Below are 18,915 nucleotides of genomic sequence, written 5' to 3' on the forward strand. Positions count from 1 at the left end.
ACTAGCAGCAGCCAGCCTGTCAGACGGTCTAAAGTGGCAAGCAAGCACTCAATACAGTACAGTAAATAATCAGATACAGTAAAGAAATTAAACACAACTTAATCAAACATCCCGCTAATTTTGCAAGACAGCTCAGTGAGGTAACAGTGCAAACTAACTAGATAGTCTGCTATTAATGCATTTGTCAAATAAATGTAGCTAGCTAACTTAAGTTAAGACCTAACTTATCTTAGGTTAGCTAGTTACTGTACCTCTAGCTCAATGTAACTCCTAGCACTTACATTAGCTAACTGTTATATTGGGTGTGACCTGGGGTGCCTACGGTTATCTTTTCAGCAGGACCTCATGTCTAGCTAGATTAGAGAACTACAGTGGTGGGAAAAAGTGTTTGCCCCCTTCCTGATTTCTTTTTTTGCATGTTTGTCACACTAAAATGTTTCACATCAAACAAATTTAAATATTAGTCAAAGACAACACAAGTAAACACAAAATGCAGTTTTTAAATTGAGGTTTTTATTATTAAGGGAGAAAAAAAAATCCAAACCTACATGGCCCTGTGTGAAAAAGTGATTGCCCCCTAAACCTAACATCCTCCTTCAGGATTTTTTGGTAGACAGCAGAATTCATGGTTCCATTTATCACAGCAAGTCTTCCAGGTCCTGAAGCAGCAAAACAGCCCCAGACCATCACACTACCACCACCATATTTTACTGTTGGTATGATGTTCTTTTTCTGAAATGCGGTGTTACTTTTACACCAGATGTAATGGGACACACACCTTCCAAAAAGTTCAACTTTTGTCTCGTCAGACCACAGAGTATTTTCCCAAAAGTCTTGGGGATCATCAAGATGTTTTCTGGCAAAATTGAGACGAGCCTTAATGTTCTTTTTGCTCAGCAGTGGTTTTCGTCTTGGAACTCTGCCATGCAGGCCATTTTTGCCCAGTCTCTTTCTTATGGTGGAGTCATGAACACTGACCTTAACTGAGGCAAGTGAGGCCTGCAGTTCTTTGGATGTTGTTGTGGGGTCTTTTGTGACCTCTTGGATGAGTCGTCGCTGCGCTCTTGGGGTAATTTTGGTCAGCCGGCCACTCCTGGGAAGGTTCACCACTGTTCCATGTTTTCGCCAGTTGTGGATAATGGCTCTCACTGTGGTTCGCTGGAGTCCCAAAGCTTTAAAAATGGCTTTATAACCTTTTCCAGACTGATAGATCCCAATTACTTTCGTTCTCATTTGTTCCTGAATTTCTTTAGATCTCGGCATGCTGTCTAGCTTTTGAGGATCATTTGGTCTACTTGACTTTGTCAGGCAGGTCCTATTTAAGTGATTTCTTGATTGAGAACAGGTGTGGCAGTAATCAGGCCTGGGTGTGGCTAGAGAAATTGAACTCAGGTTTGATAAAGCACAGTTAAGTTATGTTTTAACAGGGGGGGGGGGCAATCACTTTTTCACACAGGGCCATGTAGGTCTGGATTTTTTTTCTCCCTTAATAATAAAAATCTTCATTTAAAAACTGCATTTTGTGTTTACTTGTGTTGTCTTTGAATAATATTTAAATTTGTTTGATGATCTGAAACATTTAAGTGTGACAAACATGCAAAAAAAATAAGAAATCAGGAAGGGGGCAAACACTTTTTCACACCACTGTAGCTATAACTTGACATGGCCAGTGCCAACGGCTTTAGCTTTACATAGTCTAATAAATGTTCCCTTTCATAATTAGTTTGTATCCAAATTGTGTTAGCCAGGTAGCTAGCACTATGATAAATTAGTCTGTCTTGTTCAACTAGCCAAACTAGCAAATACCAATGTGTTTCATTCATTTTTATGAGTAACATACAGTGTAGCTAGTTAGTAACTGTTAGACCTAACAACAGCCATTCAACCTATATTAGCTAGCTAGCTAAGTTGCCTAATTGTATGGTGTTTAACTTAGCTATAACATTGCATACTCTATAAGTCAGTTTACATGCTAACACTATGCTACCACATTCTGTTGTATGCTCATGATCTAATTTAGGCTAATATTAGACATTTCTAGCTCTAGCCAAATGCATGTATTATAGTGAGTGTTAAATCATGCACCGTTATGCATACTAGCTATGAAAATTAAAGCTTTGGTTGAGAACATAGACTGTTAAAGGTTGAGATCCAAGAATGTATCATCACTTTTAGCCAGTAGATGGGATCAGCGGATATGAAATGGGGAGAATGGGGATTTTCTTTACTTAATTTAGCTTGTGGGTTCCAAGTTCTAAGACAAGGGTTTTATTTTTTAATGCATATTGTTAATTGATTAATTGAATCTCCCGGAGTAAAAACAAAATAAATGAATCACAAAAAAAAACAACGTTTTAAGTTAAATGTTTGCATTTGCTGAGGACCTCAAAAGACAGGAAATTAAATTTAGCAGCCCTAACGCTAACATCAGCCTGCTCTCCATCAAGGTATCAGCACACATCTTTGACAACATGCTAAAGCCCTGTACAGCGGGGTACAAAAATTTGTATGGTTTAAATGTCTGTTACAATGAATCTATATGTGATCGAAAGCAAACCTGAACTCTAAATGGTACAGAGTAAAACATGAGAGCTTTCTGCAAATTTACTGCATGATTGCTTTTTGGAAATTCTTTCTTACTTTAAAAAAAAGTATAATAAATTAAATCAAATATCACAGTGGGGCAACTATGCTCAGAGGAAATATCTGGGTTATTTTGTTCACAAGTTTCCACCTAAATTAATTACATGAGTAATCTTACTTCATTCAGAAAGGAAGCACAATTGGTGATATCTGGCTATTTCACAACAGCCCGTTGAGTTCCTCCGGTGCAGATGTAGCCTATTTCCACTCGCTACTTGCTGAGTTTCAGGATCGTCGCATAATGAAAACAGCGCTAAATTGGATGCTAAAATAGGACTCTCCACTTGGAAAAGTTGGCGCATCTAAGAAATGATCCATTTCTCTGTCTACCTTCTTGCTGTTAGGTCTGGTGTTAACAACCATGGGTTCCTCTAAACAGTTGTCCAAGGATTTCAGAATGATGATGGTTAATTTCCACCAAGAAGGAGAAGGCTACAAAATTTCTCTCAATGTGTCAAACTACCTATTTCCACTGTCAGAAACATTATTAGAAAATGGAAAATAAATGGAACCGTTGAAGTAAAGGCAAGGTCTGGAAGACCAAGAAAGGTTTCAGATAGAATAATGAGAAATATTCAGAAGAACCCACACATCAATACAAAAGACCTGCAGAAAGGACAATACAACATACTTTAAACCTACATAGCAGAGTTGCCAGAAAGAATGACCTCAACACAAAATTATCTAGTTACCTTTGAGGAAATGGAGTTTGCTGTGATTAACCAGTGAACCAGTAAACAGCAGATATTTCTGTCTTTTTTTCAGCAGGAAATCAATAAAATTATATAATTGTCCTCACCTCAAACTGTTTACATGCACATAGGCACAACAGTAAATTGCCATTGTTGTTAAAACTCTTCTCGCCAAAACATTTCGCTTTAGTATGGACTCTCGGGCTCCTCATTAGACCATGGACCCCCCCCCCGGTTCTCTGCCAGTGGAGCAGTGGATGCTGTGACGGTTGCTGCAGAACCCCTGATGTGCTCCTGACCTCCTCTTCCTTACCTTCTCCCAACCAGGAACGTAATTGTTCGTATCCCCGTTCTAATTTATTTCACAATTTAGTTAGAACTTTACCATGCATTACACCCAATCAGACCAACCCTCTGGAAAGGTTTTCAAAAAGATAATTAATTATTCATCTCAGATAAGGAAAAAGATCTATATTTATACCATCTTCTCAGCCTGCCATAAACTACCTGACAATTGTTCGTTAATGATTCCCAGTAAATTCCTTAAAATGGTAATTTGTCATCCTGTCACTTCATTTGTGACCTAAAATTCCTCACTCGAGGTATCATCAAATAAATTAATCACTATCCGGGATCCATTTCTCTCTCTTGCACACTATTATGGCCCGGCTCTCTTGTGTTTCTCTTCATTTACATATATTTAATGGCCCAGTAGTGGTTAGTTGTGCCACGCAAGGCGCACGTCGCATGTCAGGTAAAATATTCCCAATGCCACCATCAGCTGGAGAGCGGATGGCTCTCCTTGCCTTAAAACTCCTGCTTTTACAAACCAGTGATAATTCATGGGAGTGAAATATTTGTGTCCATTGCAAACCTTTTCTGCCCCAAAGAACAAGACTCATTACAACATGATTCTTTGTCTAAGTATCCAACATATGCCGTCAACATATTGAAGCTTTTTTTTTTTTTTTCATATATCTCAAAATTCGGAAAAGAAACATGGTCACATCACACATTGCACTTTTTCTCTGACATTTCTGTGTTTTCCAGGGTTACTGTAGCAATGTAATAAAAATTGCAACTGCATTGAAACCATAAAATAATGCAAATAATGCAGTTTCAAGGCAAATAGATATTACATTCAGTATTATAATGATTACAGTGATTTGTATTTCTTTGAATAGAAGAAACAGTTTATGACAACTGTAAGGGAATTTAATTTCCTAGAAAAGAACAAAGAAATGTGCAATCATTAAGGGGCAGCTTGCGTAGATTTTTTTCTTCTCACAATTATAGTACAGAGTGTTGTACTACAATCAGTATGAGGTCACTGATGAAATACTGTATTATACACTTCAGTGGTTCTCCCTGGCTAAAGCCCCTCTGAATATAAATCTGTAAGATGTCAAATGGAAGCAGTGTACGTAATCCTGGATAAGATTGAATAAATAATGCAGCAGATTGTGGTGTGAAACTCGTGCGAGCTCTCGTCCCTGAGCTAGCGTGGCCGTGGGAGTGTGTCAAGCGCTATGGCGGCCGCTCACACACTGTCTCTCAGGGTGCCAGCTCCTTCCACTCTAATTGTAATTACGGTAATTGCAAGAACCCCCTGGCTCATTTTAATGAAACAGTTTCGGTCTCATCAGATTGTCTTGCCGAGTTCTGTGTAGGCCATCTTCCGACTTCTCACCTGGATCACAGCCTTACCAGGACGTGTTTGCAATTACTGGGTATGCCCCCAAGTGTTATCAACAGCAAGCTCTCAAGTATCGGGGAAATCTGCACTTCTGGAAAGTTCTCTGAATCGTGTGCGATATTTTTTAATTACCCTTACAAATAGGCTATTTTTGGATTCCTAACGCCGTCAGAAGTCCCTAACACTTGGCAAAAATACAATTGTGCTGGGAGCATTAACACATAATGTATTGGCGTGTTCGCCAAGCAGAATGGCTCGTGCAGCTGCTCTGTTAAAATCCCTCTCTTCGTTTCAAGTAAAATTAGCCTAATTGAAAATTAACATGCATTAATTGTTGGGCTTGATGTATACAGCTAATGCGCCACTTAGCACTGTCACTGAATGCTTTGGCACATACTATTAAGGGAAGTTGTGTATGGTCGGGGAGGGGGAACGTCGTGTGGTTCTGAATGGAAATGCATGGGGGGAGGAAATGAACACGAGTGCTTTAATTGCTGAGCTTTGCTGGGCCACGTGGCCACGTGTCAGACAACAAATCAGCTCCGGTCAAATGAAGGAATGAGCCTGCGTCACAGGCCCAGAGGAAGGAGAAAAGATTCAGAGCACTTTTTACGGTGGGCACCATGAAAGCAGAGCGAGGAAAAGGGGGAAGGACAATGGAAATGTTAGAAGTGAAGATGGAGTCCTGCTTTCTGAGAGGTTCTGACATTTTAGGGTGGGGAAGGGGGCAAGAGGGTGGACTAGGGGGGGTACAATTCTTGGCAGCCAAAAAGCTGTCCTTTCTGCTCGCTTTGTGTGATGTAAGAAGTCTGAGGAGATCAAAAGAGAATTGTTGTTAAAGGGTTCAGATCATCTCTGATGAAGGAAAAAAAGAAAGAAAATACCTCAAGGCGTAGGCCAATACAGTTTTTCGGTTTTGGCAGAAATTAGTTATTGAGGGATGGTGAGTATGTCAGAGAATTGGGGAAGGTACACACAATCTAGGAACCTTAGGTTTGCGCAGTATACAAAAGATTACACTTTCTATTAAAATGCCTTTAATGTTTTTGTGTTGAAAAAATGTGGAACACCCAGTATTAAAAAAGCAATCCCCTGGCAGTGTAACATGCAGTGTGCTGCCATGCATTAGCATTTGCAACCCAAACTCCTCAGGTACCCTCACCCAATTCCCCTCATTACGCATTCTAACATTTCATTCCTTGCTTCATTAAAAAAAAAATAACTTTTGATATTTTTGCTTACATATGAGCATACCGCTCTCGTCTCATTCTGATTCGTTTTTTATTCCCCCGAATCAAACTTGTGATGTGACCATTTCTCTGAAAACAATTTCATGCTTTTTGAATATAAATATTTATAAAGATTTTCTCTGTTGTTGCTAAGACCATTTGCAGCAACTTATTTTCTTGCAACGTAATAGAGCCTTAAATTAAAAAAGGACAACGGAGCTTTGAGGTTTTCCACATTAATCTAGATTTAATATTCATTTCAAAATACATTTTCCTATTAATTAAAAGCAAACCATGTATTGTATGGTACATTATCCCTCTAACAGCCCCATGTGGTGATTATGAAGTGGAAAACTAATGGTGTAGACTTTAGCATTTAGTTTTCGCCCAAGTCATTTACATATCTGTAAGAGGATCCCGACGTATGTGCAAATAAGCAGAACTCCACCTAATCAGTGCTTTTGCTCAGTTTACTATGGGAACGAGAAGAAAAGCATTTTTTTTCTATCTTGCTCTCCCCTCAGCCAGATAATGTTATGCGATTCTGCTCGGCCTCTATTACTCGAGGTGGAAGGATCTGATTATTAAGGAGAGTCATGTGGCAGTAAGAAAAATCTGTTTGTTTTTTATTCCATCACCCGAAGAAACAAAGGTGACCCTGTCTACCGTTCATTAAATTTCGCCTTCTCTAATTCATCAAGGTAAACTATCATATGTTTTTTTTTGCTGAGCTATGAAAACGAGAAAACTTGTTAAGTCTACTACCAAAGGACACGTCGGATGATTTGGAAATAATTTATAGAACATTCTAAATGGGGTTCCTTCAACATGCTTTACAATCATTTGTATGCTGCACCCATTGTTAAAAATAATACTATAATACAGTGGGATTTACATATAGTGATATTTGAAAACAATATTCATGAAAATAATAGCATAACTGCTTGACAAGGAACCAGTTTTAATAATCCAAAGATTATGTCTCTTTATGGTTTTTTACAGTTACCTAGATCAAATATCATTATATTTTACAATAATTTTATTTTTACTATCAGAGTGTAAAAACTAAATTGTCTAACTCAAGTGTTTACATATGCTACCAACAGTGAATGTATTACATAACTATCTGGAGTACCTGGAGGTAATTCTCATTCCATGAAGCAATTAGTAGATTAATGGGTTCCCAACAATGCAATAACACTCCGACAATGGAAAAATTGCTCTTCCAAATATGTCCACTATTGCTTAAGGTATGATATAACCTGGATATAATTGTGGGAATGTTAAATGTTGATATGGATTTCTTCTGTGTGGCATAACTCAGTGGAAATGTGTGAGGCTCAGTGAAAAATAAAATGCCGATGTACAGTGTACTCGTTTTAAATGTTGGTTACAATCTGTATGTGAAACTCTAAATGGTTAAACATGAGATCTGCAAATATTTTCATTTTTTGTTTATAAATGATTAAAAAAGGAAAAGGGCTAAGTTTGGGAACCCTTTTTGATTATTCTTTGTTACTTTTTAAAAAGATGATTACTAAGGCCCAAACCCAGGTGATTTACTCGTTAGGGCTTCAATGAGTCAGGTGAGTATAATTCCAGGGCTGAACTTTTTATTCTGCCCTCTAAAGTATCCAACTGCAGTAGGGACCATGGGTTTCTCTAAACAGTTGCCCAAGGTTTTCAGAATGAGGATGTTTCATTTCCACCAAGAAGGAGAAGGCTACAAAAACTCTCTCGATGTTACCTGTTACTTATTTCCAGAAACATTTTAGAAAATGGAAGATAAATGGAACAGCTGAAATCAAGGCAAGGTCTGGAAAACCAAGAAATATTTCAGATAGAATGGCCTAAGACCTGGGGAGAAATGCTCGGAAGAACCCACACATCACTGCAAAATAGCTAAAGACAAACAAATGCAGGTCTAGCTGTTCAGATGGCAACAATGCAACCTACTTTTTACGACTTCAACGCAAAATTAAGCATCTGAAGTATGCAAAAGAAAACATTGAGAAACCTGAAGCCTTTTGGAACAATGTGCTTTGGATGGACAAAACCAAAATGGAACTTTTTGGTCACCAGCAAAGGAGGTATGTTTGTGGAGAAGAACACCTGGCCAACTGTGAAGCATGGATTCCACCAAATATCAGGAAATTCTAGAGGCTAATGTTCAAAGTTCAGTCCAGACATTGAAGTTGAAGAGAGGTTTGGTATTCCAGCAAGACAATGATCCAAAGCATATCTCAAAATCAACCATTAATTACGTCCAGTAAAGACGGATGAAAATTTTGGAATGGTCACCACAGTCCCCAGACATGTATATTATTGAACATCGGCAGAGATCTCAAACATTCTGTACAGTCCTAGGCTGAAGAATATTTCTGGAGATTTCTAGAGGTGTTCTGCCTGGATGAATGGGGAAAAATTCTAAAAGCGAGAATTAAAGGACTATTAGCTGGCTGCAGGAAGCATTTACAAGCTGTTATAGTTGCCTGAGGAGGAGTTACAAAGTACTAACTGACAGGGTTCCCAAACTTTTCCACAGGGCCAGGGCATTCATTTTTTAAATAAAAAAGTCATCTTGCTTTAAAATTTGAAGAAAGGTGTCATGTTTAACACACCATTTAGAGGTCAGGTTCACATGAATTGTAAAAGGCTTTTTGAGGGGTGCCCAAATTTTTGTGCACTATTGTATATGAAATAACTGAATGATGCTGGCTACATTACACTAGAAATAAATAGTTTGACTGGTAGCTGCCGAATGTTTAGATGCAGTGGTGTAATTGGTTCAGGTGTAGGCTTGTTGGATCACCTAAGCCAGCTGTGGTCCAATGAGCACTGCTGATCAAGCAGTCTCTTCCCTGGTCAAACAGAAGGTGGTTTCACAATTCTATCAATCTGAGTCTTGACTTGACTGATTAGGCCAATATTTCTAACTTCTATAGTGAAATTAACATTGAAGACATGCAAGTTCTAGCTTCTGTTTTCTCTCAAAAATGCCTGTGTGAGTTATTGTCAAAGTGTTTTTTATTCACAAACGATTTGTAAGTTATGAACAGATCTTTTTGAATCCATGCTTCAGAAACCTAAACTTAAATGTATTGGTATACATTGTTCATTGAATCTGATTAAACTTAATGTATGCCTCTTGCAAATATAAATAAAAAACTGAAACTTCATGTGGTTCTTAAAGCTGCAGTAGGAAACACCTTGTAGCAAAATACCCCCACAATGTTTCAAGCTTCTTTTGAGGATATGACACAAGACAAGGTGCATATAAATTATTTTGTGCACTTGATGTCAACCCACAGTTTACCTTCATGAAAGCCCTGTCATCTCCTGAAATCATCACTCAGCATTGTAGCCGAGCTGGTCTGCCAGTTACAAGATGAACTGTGTCTCCTTTCACACTCCATCTTGATTTTTATTGCATTTTATTTTCAAGGTATTTTCTTTCTGAAACAATTGTGATTACTATCTGTCAAGACTGTCAGGGCACCATTAATCTGAGCTATTTTGGGGCCTGTCTGTTGTGGGGGTAGGCCTTGGGATGCTTGGAAATGTCCTGCACATCAGCTCTGTGTCCGTGCACTATGCCTAAACCACCATCGACGGCTGTGGCTGCTCTGAAATGCCATGTGGATTCACATCGGCCTGGACAGGAAGGGAGAAATGAACGCACGTGGATTAATGGTTTATGTTACACTAGCTATCAGAAGTAATGTGTGCCATTTTCAGTGCAATGTCTTGGTTTTGTCTTCAATGCAATGTCTTCCTCTTTCAGGCAAACGTTCCTATGACAAACTGTATATGGGAAGGGTCCTGGAAATATTTTTAAATAGAAGAATCAGTTGATATATTAGAATTTCAGTATATTTAATTAAAGTGCTTGACTGAGAGCAGTATGGAAGGTCAAGATAATATGAAAGATAAGGTAATGTAAAGGTCCAGGTTGGGTGTGTTTTGTTTGACATGGATTTTTAACCATTCCTGATAAAGGGACCCCCACCCAGGCTCAAATCCAGGGGACCCCCATTATAAGAGGTTTTATATCAGTCACAGACTGGGTGAGACTAGGTTTCTTTTTTTTATTATGGTTATTTCTGAAAAACATCCATTTGGCCATTAGCTTAGCTGCTTTGTAGAAGGGTGTAGGAAACACTCATTGTTCATAAGAAATGGATTCCAGAGACCCCTCCCTGTAAATAGGATGAAATATGTGACACTGTGCAGCACTAACAGAATAGGCATACATCATACCTAATTTCTACAGAAACGCAATGTAGTACTGCAACAAACAACAATTAATATTTACTTTTTTGTAGCAGACATGGTGTAAAATAAGATAAAGCTTTATAACTAACATTTAATGGTGATGATGATGATGATGGGGATAATGATTATGAGGATGAAGCTGAATAAGTAGTGGAGTAGAGAGGGTAGATTAATCCAGTGTGCAACTGGTCCAGCAAACTTTGTTTCCTTCATTTTCACAGTCTGTTGGTTGGCTGCAAAAAAAAAGTGCCATGAAGATTCCAGCTAAAAGTTGTTAAAGCTTAGCTCCACCTTTGAAATGAATGCTTTCCCTTTTGTCGCTGAGTAAATGCACAGATACAGTATGGCCTGACGTCGGTGTGGACAAAGAAACTGCAGGTGGGGAAGCCCCAGCTTTTTAGCTGCTGAAACAAACTGATTTATTTGCTATTACAAGTGAGCAGTCTACAACATGTAATCATTCTGCACCAGGAGTGGTGGACTGGCACCAACACACACCAACAGTTAATCTGTGTGCATTTTCAGTATAATAGTTATTCACACAAATAAGAGGCCATTCTTTTTTTTTTTTTTTTTTGGATTTACTATTGAGTGTTAAACTGATTCTATTCTTTTTTTCTTTAAAAAAAAAAGAACAGTAGGTTATTGTACAGTTCCATTAAATGCAAACACATACTCATCATGAGATGGAGCTCTTGCTAGGAGCTGAAACTATTTTGGGTTAGTAATGGAGTATAGAATGGTGACTTGGTTCACTTTTTTCCCCATCTGATAAATATCTGCTTGTACATGATGATATAGTTGAATACAGTTTTTGGGTTTTTTGGAGGATGAGAGAGTGTTTTACATGGCTTCACATTTTCATATACATGCATTTACTGACCAAAACTGTATAACCTTTTCAAGACGTCTTGTGCAGTGTTTTTGGTCGTTTTCAGAACACGGTATCATTGTTTGGTGCATTTACGTCTGCAAAAAAAAAACAAAGTAGCGGTCTAACTTTTCAATCCGTTCCGGTGTTTACTCATTAACCACAATGAGAGGGCCTAATTGGTCTGCTTTAATCCTGTTGTGAAATACTTAAACGTGCGACTGCAGGTGCGAGTGAAAAATTGGTATTTATTTTTTTTGTAGCAGTAATCGCGCCAGCGACCCATCTCTGGTGCCTTCGCCTCCTGACAGAGCGCTTGATGCGCACAGCGGGCACAAAAAGCCGGGCTCCCGGTTCAAATGAGCCGGCTTAGCAAGCATGACCGCTGAGAACCTCACATGACAAAGCCTCTGTGTAATTAATATGCACGGGGAAACGCTCCCCGGACTGCTGCTAAAGCGATTTAAATCATGCACAGGAAAAATGTAATCGCGAATTTTGCACGGTGGACGTTGCAGTCACATTGCGGCTGATTGTGAGGAAGGTTCCAAGTGTGCTTTAAATGTCCTTTAAGATTGATTGTTCTTACGAGATGCATATTAATCTTAAAACTGGACGTTTTTTCACTAGTTAGTGCCCAGTGGGGGTACACTGCAGCAGGCAGAGTTCATTTTAATCCCAGTGGGTAATTACACTTTGAAATAATATCCTTAAATTAAATCATTTTTACAGTTGATTAATATATACACAATTTAAAGAACCAATGCTTTACCCGTTTAGATCTTTTGAATTGGTTAACAAATGATGGTTTTTTGGGTGTAATTAATTGAATGCATGCAATGTATATGTAAATGTAAAAAAAAATTTCCCCATGAAATAAAAAAATAAAATTGAAGGCTCCCCTATATTTGATATTATATTGACTATAGTGATCTAACAAATGAAAAATCTAACAAGTAATTTCATGGCAACATAATTTTATATTTTCGCAGTTGAACCAACACAGAATCAACAAAGAAAAACTGTTGTAATCAGACATGAGATGTTTTTGATATATACTTTTGTTTATACTTTTGTATATTTTTGATGACCATGGCTACCAAATCTCACATCTTTTTATATGAAATATAAAATAGATTCTGCTGACAGCTCACAATGATATCACTAACACAATAACACAATGCACTCCTTATAGCTTTATACATGCTTTCTCGTGATTGTCATGTTTTAACTGGGCGTGATAATGAGATAACAAATGATCCTGTGTCCAGGCTATTGTAGTACATTCCTGTAATGAACACAGGAATGCAGATTACTATCCTGTCACTGGCATTGTGATGGCTAGTTGGTCTGAAGGATTTGTGAAAAAAAAGCAACAAAAGCAACAAAAGCAAAACACAAAACAAACAAAAACCCCATTGGCACATAGTGCATGATGGATTAACTTATGAAAAAAGGCATTAAAAACATTATTGCGATACAGTGAGCATAGATTTTTTTCAATCAGGCTTTCGACTGATTGTGTTTAAAAGGAAATCTGAATGTAAATAAAATGCACTGAGATGGCTCCCACGGGTAGTTACACAAACACATAGCTGGACAGTTCATTCCCTGTTTGCGACACAAGATCACATTTTCTTCACACTTTACCAATATCATTTGAATAACACGTCAGTCAGCGGGACGCGTTCGACTGAATAACGCAGCGGATATTTGGGGCCGGGTTCCCCCCTGCACTCCCGATGGAGTGGCACAGTACATCATCAGCTATCAGCAGCTATCACAGCTCCCTCCGCACTCCCGCCCTGGCCCGTAGTGACAGCCGGGTTACAGTGCGTGCTGATCAGATAACCACCAGGAGTCATTGCCTACACGTGTCACCGCCGCTGGTCGCCACCGCGCCGGAGCCACACTGGGTTCGGGGGCGACACTCTCCGGACCTGGCTGGGGTCCGTGTGACATTTCGCCAGCTCCGGGACCATGGTGTTTCTACCCTGGTCATTACCGAGGGCAGTGAGGGAAACGCCGCCGGTTTTAACATGGCGGCGCAGGTGCTGCCAGCTCCTGTTACCATTGTTGTACCTCCAAGAGTGAGACGGATCCTAATGTGATTTTTTTAACCTTTTCATAAATTTGTTTGTCTTTTTTTATATTTATAAATATGGAGTATTACAGAGGACTTAGTACATTTCTCATTCAATTTGACAAGAAGTCTTTTAAATTTACTTTAAACAAAATGGTGATTGTCATTTAGTGGGATTTAATTTTTTCCTTTATGGCTCGTGCAGGTGGAGTTATCCTCCATTACTGTATGTTCAGTGCATGCAGCTCAGAGAACATGATGCCAGAAGTTTGTGGATGTTGGACAGCAAAAGGATGTAATGTACATGAAATGTATTGCAGATGCAGATACATATAACAAATATAAAGCTGCAAGCAGAAGTTATAGGTTTCCAAACACACGTCACAAAAGTAACACAGAGAGAACACAGACAGACAGACAAATAATCAAAGGGTTTGTGAAGATTAGACAGGAGGTTGGTAAGTAATGTCTAATTTTATGTTAGGTATGACCTTTTGACATGTTTATGAATCAAGAACATCAAAAGTGTCTTTTCCCTAGAAACTCTGTCATGGGATCATGGGCAGTGCCATGTGCCTCTAAAATGGATCCTCATTCACAAGGACACTCCCCTGTCCAGTGCCCGGGAAGGTGGAGGGCTTGCAAGGGGTGGAGTGTCACAACAGTCCATGCTCCATGTTAGAAGCCTCGGAAGGAATATTGGACTTATTCTAATCCAAATATTTTCCTTTCTCCTTGCTCCTGTCCCGGAAATCAATAGAGCTCCGCCATCTTTAAGTACGATCCAACTCGTTTAGTGTTCCTTCAAGGAAGCTAGAACTGGAAGCTAGGGACTCCCAGTCTTTCCTTTGAGCAAGGAAACATCAGTGCTTCCTTTGCGGAAGTTTTTTTTCTTGAAAGCCTGACATATAAATAATCGACCCGTGGATCCACCTCTCCCCATCTGCCACACCTGTAAAGTAGAAAAAAAAAGAGCATGAAAAAGAAAAGCGAAAAATAAGCAATTCAAATTACCCCAACTTTGTTAGTCCCTTCCTTCTGCCAATTTAAACATAATTCAACATCTTGATAGTCCAGATAGACCACATGGTATGGTCTAATTCTGAAATTTTGGTGATGCCTGTTGGTTCTATGACAAAGCTCAGCACATCAGCTTTAAAAGAGTTATGAAGAAAAAAAACATCTAAGTCACTTTTTATTATTGTGAAATGAGCTCTGTTCAATTTGTGAAAGAATTCTGGTAAACTATTTAGTTTGCCACATTTTCTGTAAATGCATTTGCTAAGAGCGGCTGAAAGGACCATGTGATTGGGTTGATTCATGGTGCGATTGTGTATCTCAGTCTCATGGAGCAGTGTCCCAACTTTGATACAAATAGGACCAATAATAAAAAAAGCCTTGGAGGAAAAAGCTGTTTCACATATAAAACAAAATGATGTCAAATCAATACTGCGGAAATGGGTACTCCCAATGGCAAAGTCTCAGCTCTGGAATGCCCGAATGTGTGCACAAAGTTTGGCACCTGTTTGACATGGAGTATTAAAGTTAGGAACCAAAACATTAAAATTTGTTATCTGGTCAATACATGCATGATAGTCGGAGCCGTAGCAGCTCTCCTGCCAAATATATTTACTTGAAAACTTCTACTGCAAGAAGGAAAATAAGGGAAAGAAAGAAAAAAGCCGTACATCCTTGGAACCTTAATATGTGTACTCTCCTGATTAATCAATTTCCGCATTTAATGTTGCTACAAACAATGCCTCCTGAAAATAGCACTTATGGACGTAAACACTTTCCCATCTTTCAGCGTAATGTCAAGTAGAAAAATCATTGTTCTGAGATGCACAAATGCGATAAAGATTACGATTAGACTTCTGTTGTTTAGAAATTAACCTCTTATTTGGATAATGCATATAGGTGTCAATGTAAGTAGCCAATGGGGGAAAAATATTGACTTGGTGGTTTGTGAAGTCTTAGTTTTTATTGAGGAGGTTAAATACGATTCCCTGAACTGTGGCGGCTAAAAATAATTGATTTATCAGTCTTTGGGATGGACACTATTACCCTCCTACTCAAGGGATCTGAAATATAACCAGAAAGGACTGAATTTTGTCACATGACTATGACAAGTAAACTGTTCCGCTCATGAGGTGTTCTCCTGGCCAAGTCATTTTCTTTCTAAGAGAACCAGAATAATTGTACCCAGAGGATCTCACAACCTATATCGTGAACTTTCGTGCTTCTGCCTCTCTCTTTGTACTGATGCCTTTCAAAAAAAAAGGTAGGGTTGTGTGCTGGGTGTTCACCAGTGCTCCATTCTAAAAGACAAACACTTCTGTGTGCATATATAACAGATAAATATGAGCCTGTTATCTACTAATATTTGTAATATGAACAATTCAGAAAAATTGTACTCTGAAAGTATTTTCGCATACACAATGTTCCATTGAGTTTACCGGTTTAAACAAACCTGAAGTCAGTCATCTCAGATCACAATCAAACTGCAGGGTATGTTTCAGAAAATGTTGTTTGCTCCTGTTTTGTTTGTGTATAGCGAGATATATATCACAGGTGAATAATAATGTGGGATAGGTGTTGATACTATGCTCACATCATTTTTTATTTTGCAGAAAAGCTGTCAAAACCAATTATGTGTTTATTCTTTACAATTTATTTAACTTGCTGCGTGCCTTCTTCCTTCTCCAAAACTGTTGTCAAAGAAGAACAAGGCTGTCAACATTTTAAAAAATCACAAACGTATGTAAATAAAACAAATTTAGACAAACGGCTAGCATATACCATACGCATTTGCGAGGATTAAAAACATGTTGATTATTCCGCATATTAATCTGCATGTGTGCGTGTGAATCTTCTGCACCATACTTGTGTGACTCCCTAAAAGGTCAACAGTCTGAGTGTGGCGACACAGAGCAAACAGAACCGCCGTTCCTTCACGCCGCCCTCGCGTCTTTGTATTCTCGTTGCCGTTGACGGTCGGAGCGGGGGGGAGATTGTTCACTGACCATTAAAGCTCTCTGGCCTTCTCAAAAGGAGCGGAGCGGCCGTTCTGTTTTCACATAACGGCAGAAATAAAAAGCCGGTGAGGCCCGGCTGCTGGGCCGGAGAGCTAAAGTGTCACTTAAGGGCCGTTGATAAGGAACAGCGTCATGGTGTGTGCCAATCGCTTCACCGGGAGGAATCAATAGGCTTTCGCTTTTCCAAAACGGCGGTTATTTTACTGCTGCTCCACGCTGCCTCACCGCTGCTCCAGCACACGCGTGCCCTAGGCCGCGGCTACCATGCCGCTTTCCCACTTTAACTCTTCCTTTTCACATACGCCGAGCCGTACAGTCTCAGGTGAATGCATCCAATATATCCGTCTGTAATGCACCTTGTTATGTGGTGTAATTAATACGCTGCGATTATGACAAAGAAAAGATTGAGCGCTATTCCGCCTCTTCTCTCCCCCTATTCCTGGTCTTAAAAAGATGATAATTTCCGGTAATTCATTAAAGGAGGGGCTGAGCGCACAAATGAGGTTTGCTCTTATAGGTGATGTAGGGAACAGCTGTAGACGGGAGGGAGTTTTAACCCCTGATGCCTCCTCCTGCCTCCTGCCTCCTGCCTACACCTCCTCTCTCCTCAGAAGGGCAAATACAAACAGAATTATTTATGCTCAGTTAAACACTCCTTAATTACTCATGAACCACTGTTCACCTAATTTCAGATTATCTCTTAGCACCTACAAATGGCTGTTAAACGCTCACTAATACCTGGAACATTAAGGCCTCTGGGAATTAAGAGTAGAAAATACATTTTAACTTTCACATATAATTTCTGCATGGATAGTACCGGATATTCAGACTTACAATAGTGTGTGTCCCTGAAGAGGTTTCCCTAATACCCCGGTCCTCAGGCCTGAGCTTAGAGACTGTACACTGAGCAGGTGATTAATTCTGCACCCCCATGGAGGCTGTCGTTTCTCCCATTGAGAACGAGGGGGGTAGATATGATTGAGAGCATCGTCCATGTTAAACTTGATTCTTGATTTTCCTTTTTGTTCTAATTTTGTCACGGTGCTTAAAAGGGATAAAAATGGAAATGTGTGAAAAATAATGTATTTTTCTTTCCCGCTCATGTCATGCCAGACTGTTTTCACTCTATATCGTGGCTTCGCTCAAAATGTAAAACACAACGACAAAACTTGGAATCATTTGTAATTTCGGTTATAAATAGGTACGCCTGTGCCCTGGTAAGAGAGGGTGCGTTTGTCTTGTTTCATGTGTCAAAACATTCATTTGGATACAGGGCAGAAGGATTTACCTGTCCTGTGGCAGCTCTTATCTGTGGCAGATGAAATTGCTACATTTTCAAATGGTGTTGAGCATTATTGAGGTCCTGTACAGCAGACTCTGGAACGGCTATGATAAGGGCTTTACTTCTTTGTAGCAGTCACAACACTGAGATCAAAGTCAGGGAAAAGCAGTGCCTACATCAGTATTGTTTGGAAGGCTGGAAATTTCAGGTTTTCTCCACTTCACTGCCACAGTATACGCTCTAAAAGGACATCACTGAGAAATAGCCCGTATTCATTAGTGAGGAATTATTGTAACACGGAAATTTAATACTACTTTTAATGATCTATTTACGTGTTCTTCAATATCTATTTTATGCTTATTTAACTTTTTTCCCCATTTTGTATGTATGAGAGATTTTAGTTAATTAAAATAAAACCCACTGTGTTTTTTATTTTTGTAAAAAAAGAAAAAAAAATCCAAAGAACATGATATTGAACTTAATTGCATTCAAGGCCCGGTTTTCAGGACAGAGTGAGAGAGCGAGAGAGAGAGAGAGAGAAAAAGAGAAAGAAAGAGAGAGAGAGGGGGAAAATTAGGTGTAAATGAAGACAACACAATAAGTCGTGTTTCTTATTGGGCCCACAATTCATTGGCGGTACCTTTCAGACCGTGCGCTAATGAAAGTGGTGTTCCCCTCTCCCCCTTATCACACATTCATTAGGAGGCCCGGAGAAGGCCTGATGCTCTCACATTCTGTTAATTACATCATCACGTCCTCGCCCCGCAACAATCAGCCGCGGGCTCGCCGCGCCGCACGTGACCAAAAGCCCCGCTTCTAATTGCTGTTTTAGTCTCTCTTTCCTGATGACATGTTGGTGATAGATCATTATTTTTCCAGCAATTTGTTCGCATTTATATGCAATATAATTGGATCTGATTAATTATTATGATTAATGAGAGAGGAGTTTGCACGCAAAGCCATTAATACCGCTGGAATCAAATAGAAAGACATGGACAAATGAAAGGCACGGGACTGATGTTGCTTGAACCAGTTTAATAATGCGCCTCTATTAATAACCATTAGCATTTTACACAAAATCTCACACAAAGCTTTATAATGTATGGATA

The sequence above is a fragment of the Conger conger genome, chromosome 17, assembly GCF_963514075.1.
Source record: "Conger conger chromosome 17, fConCon1.1, whole genome shotgun sequence".
Taxonomy (NCBI): Eukaryota; Metazoa; Chordata; class Actinopteri; order Anguilliformes; family Congridae; genus Conger; species Conger conger.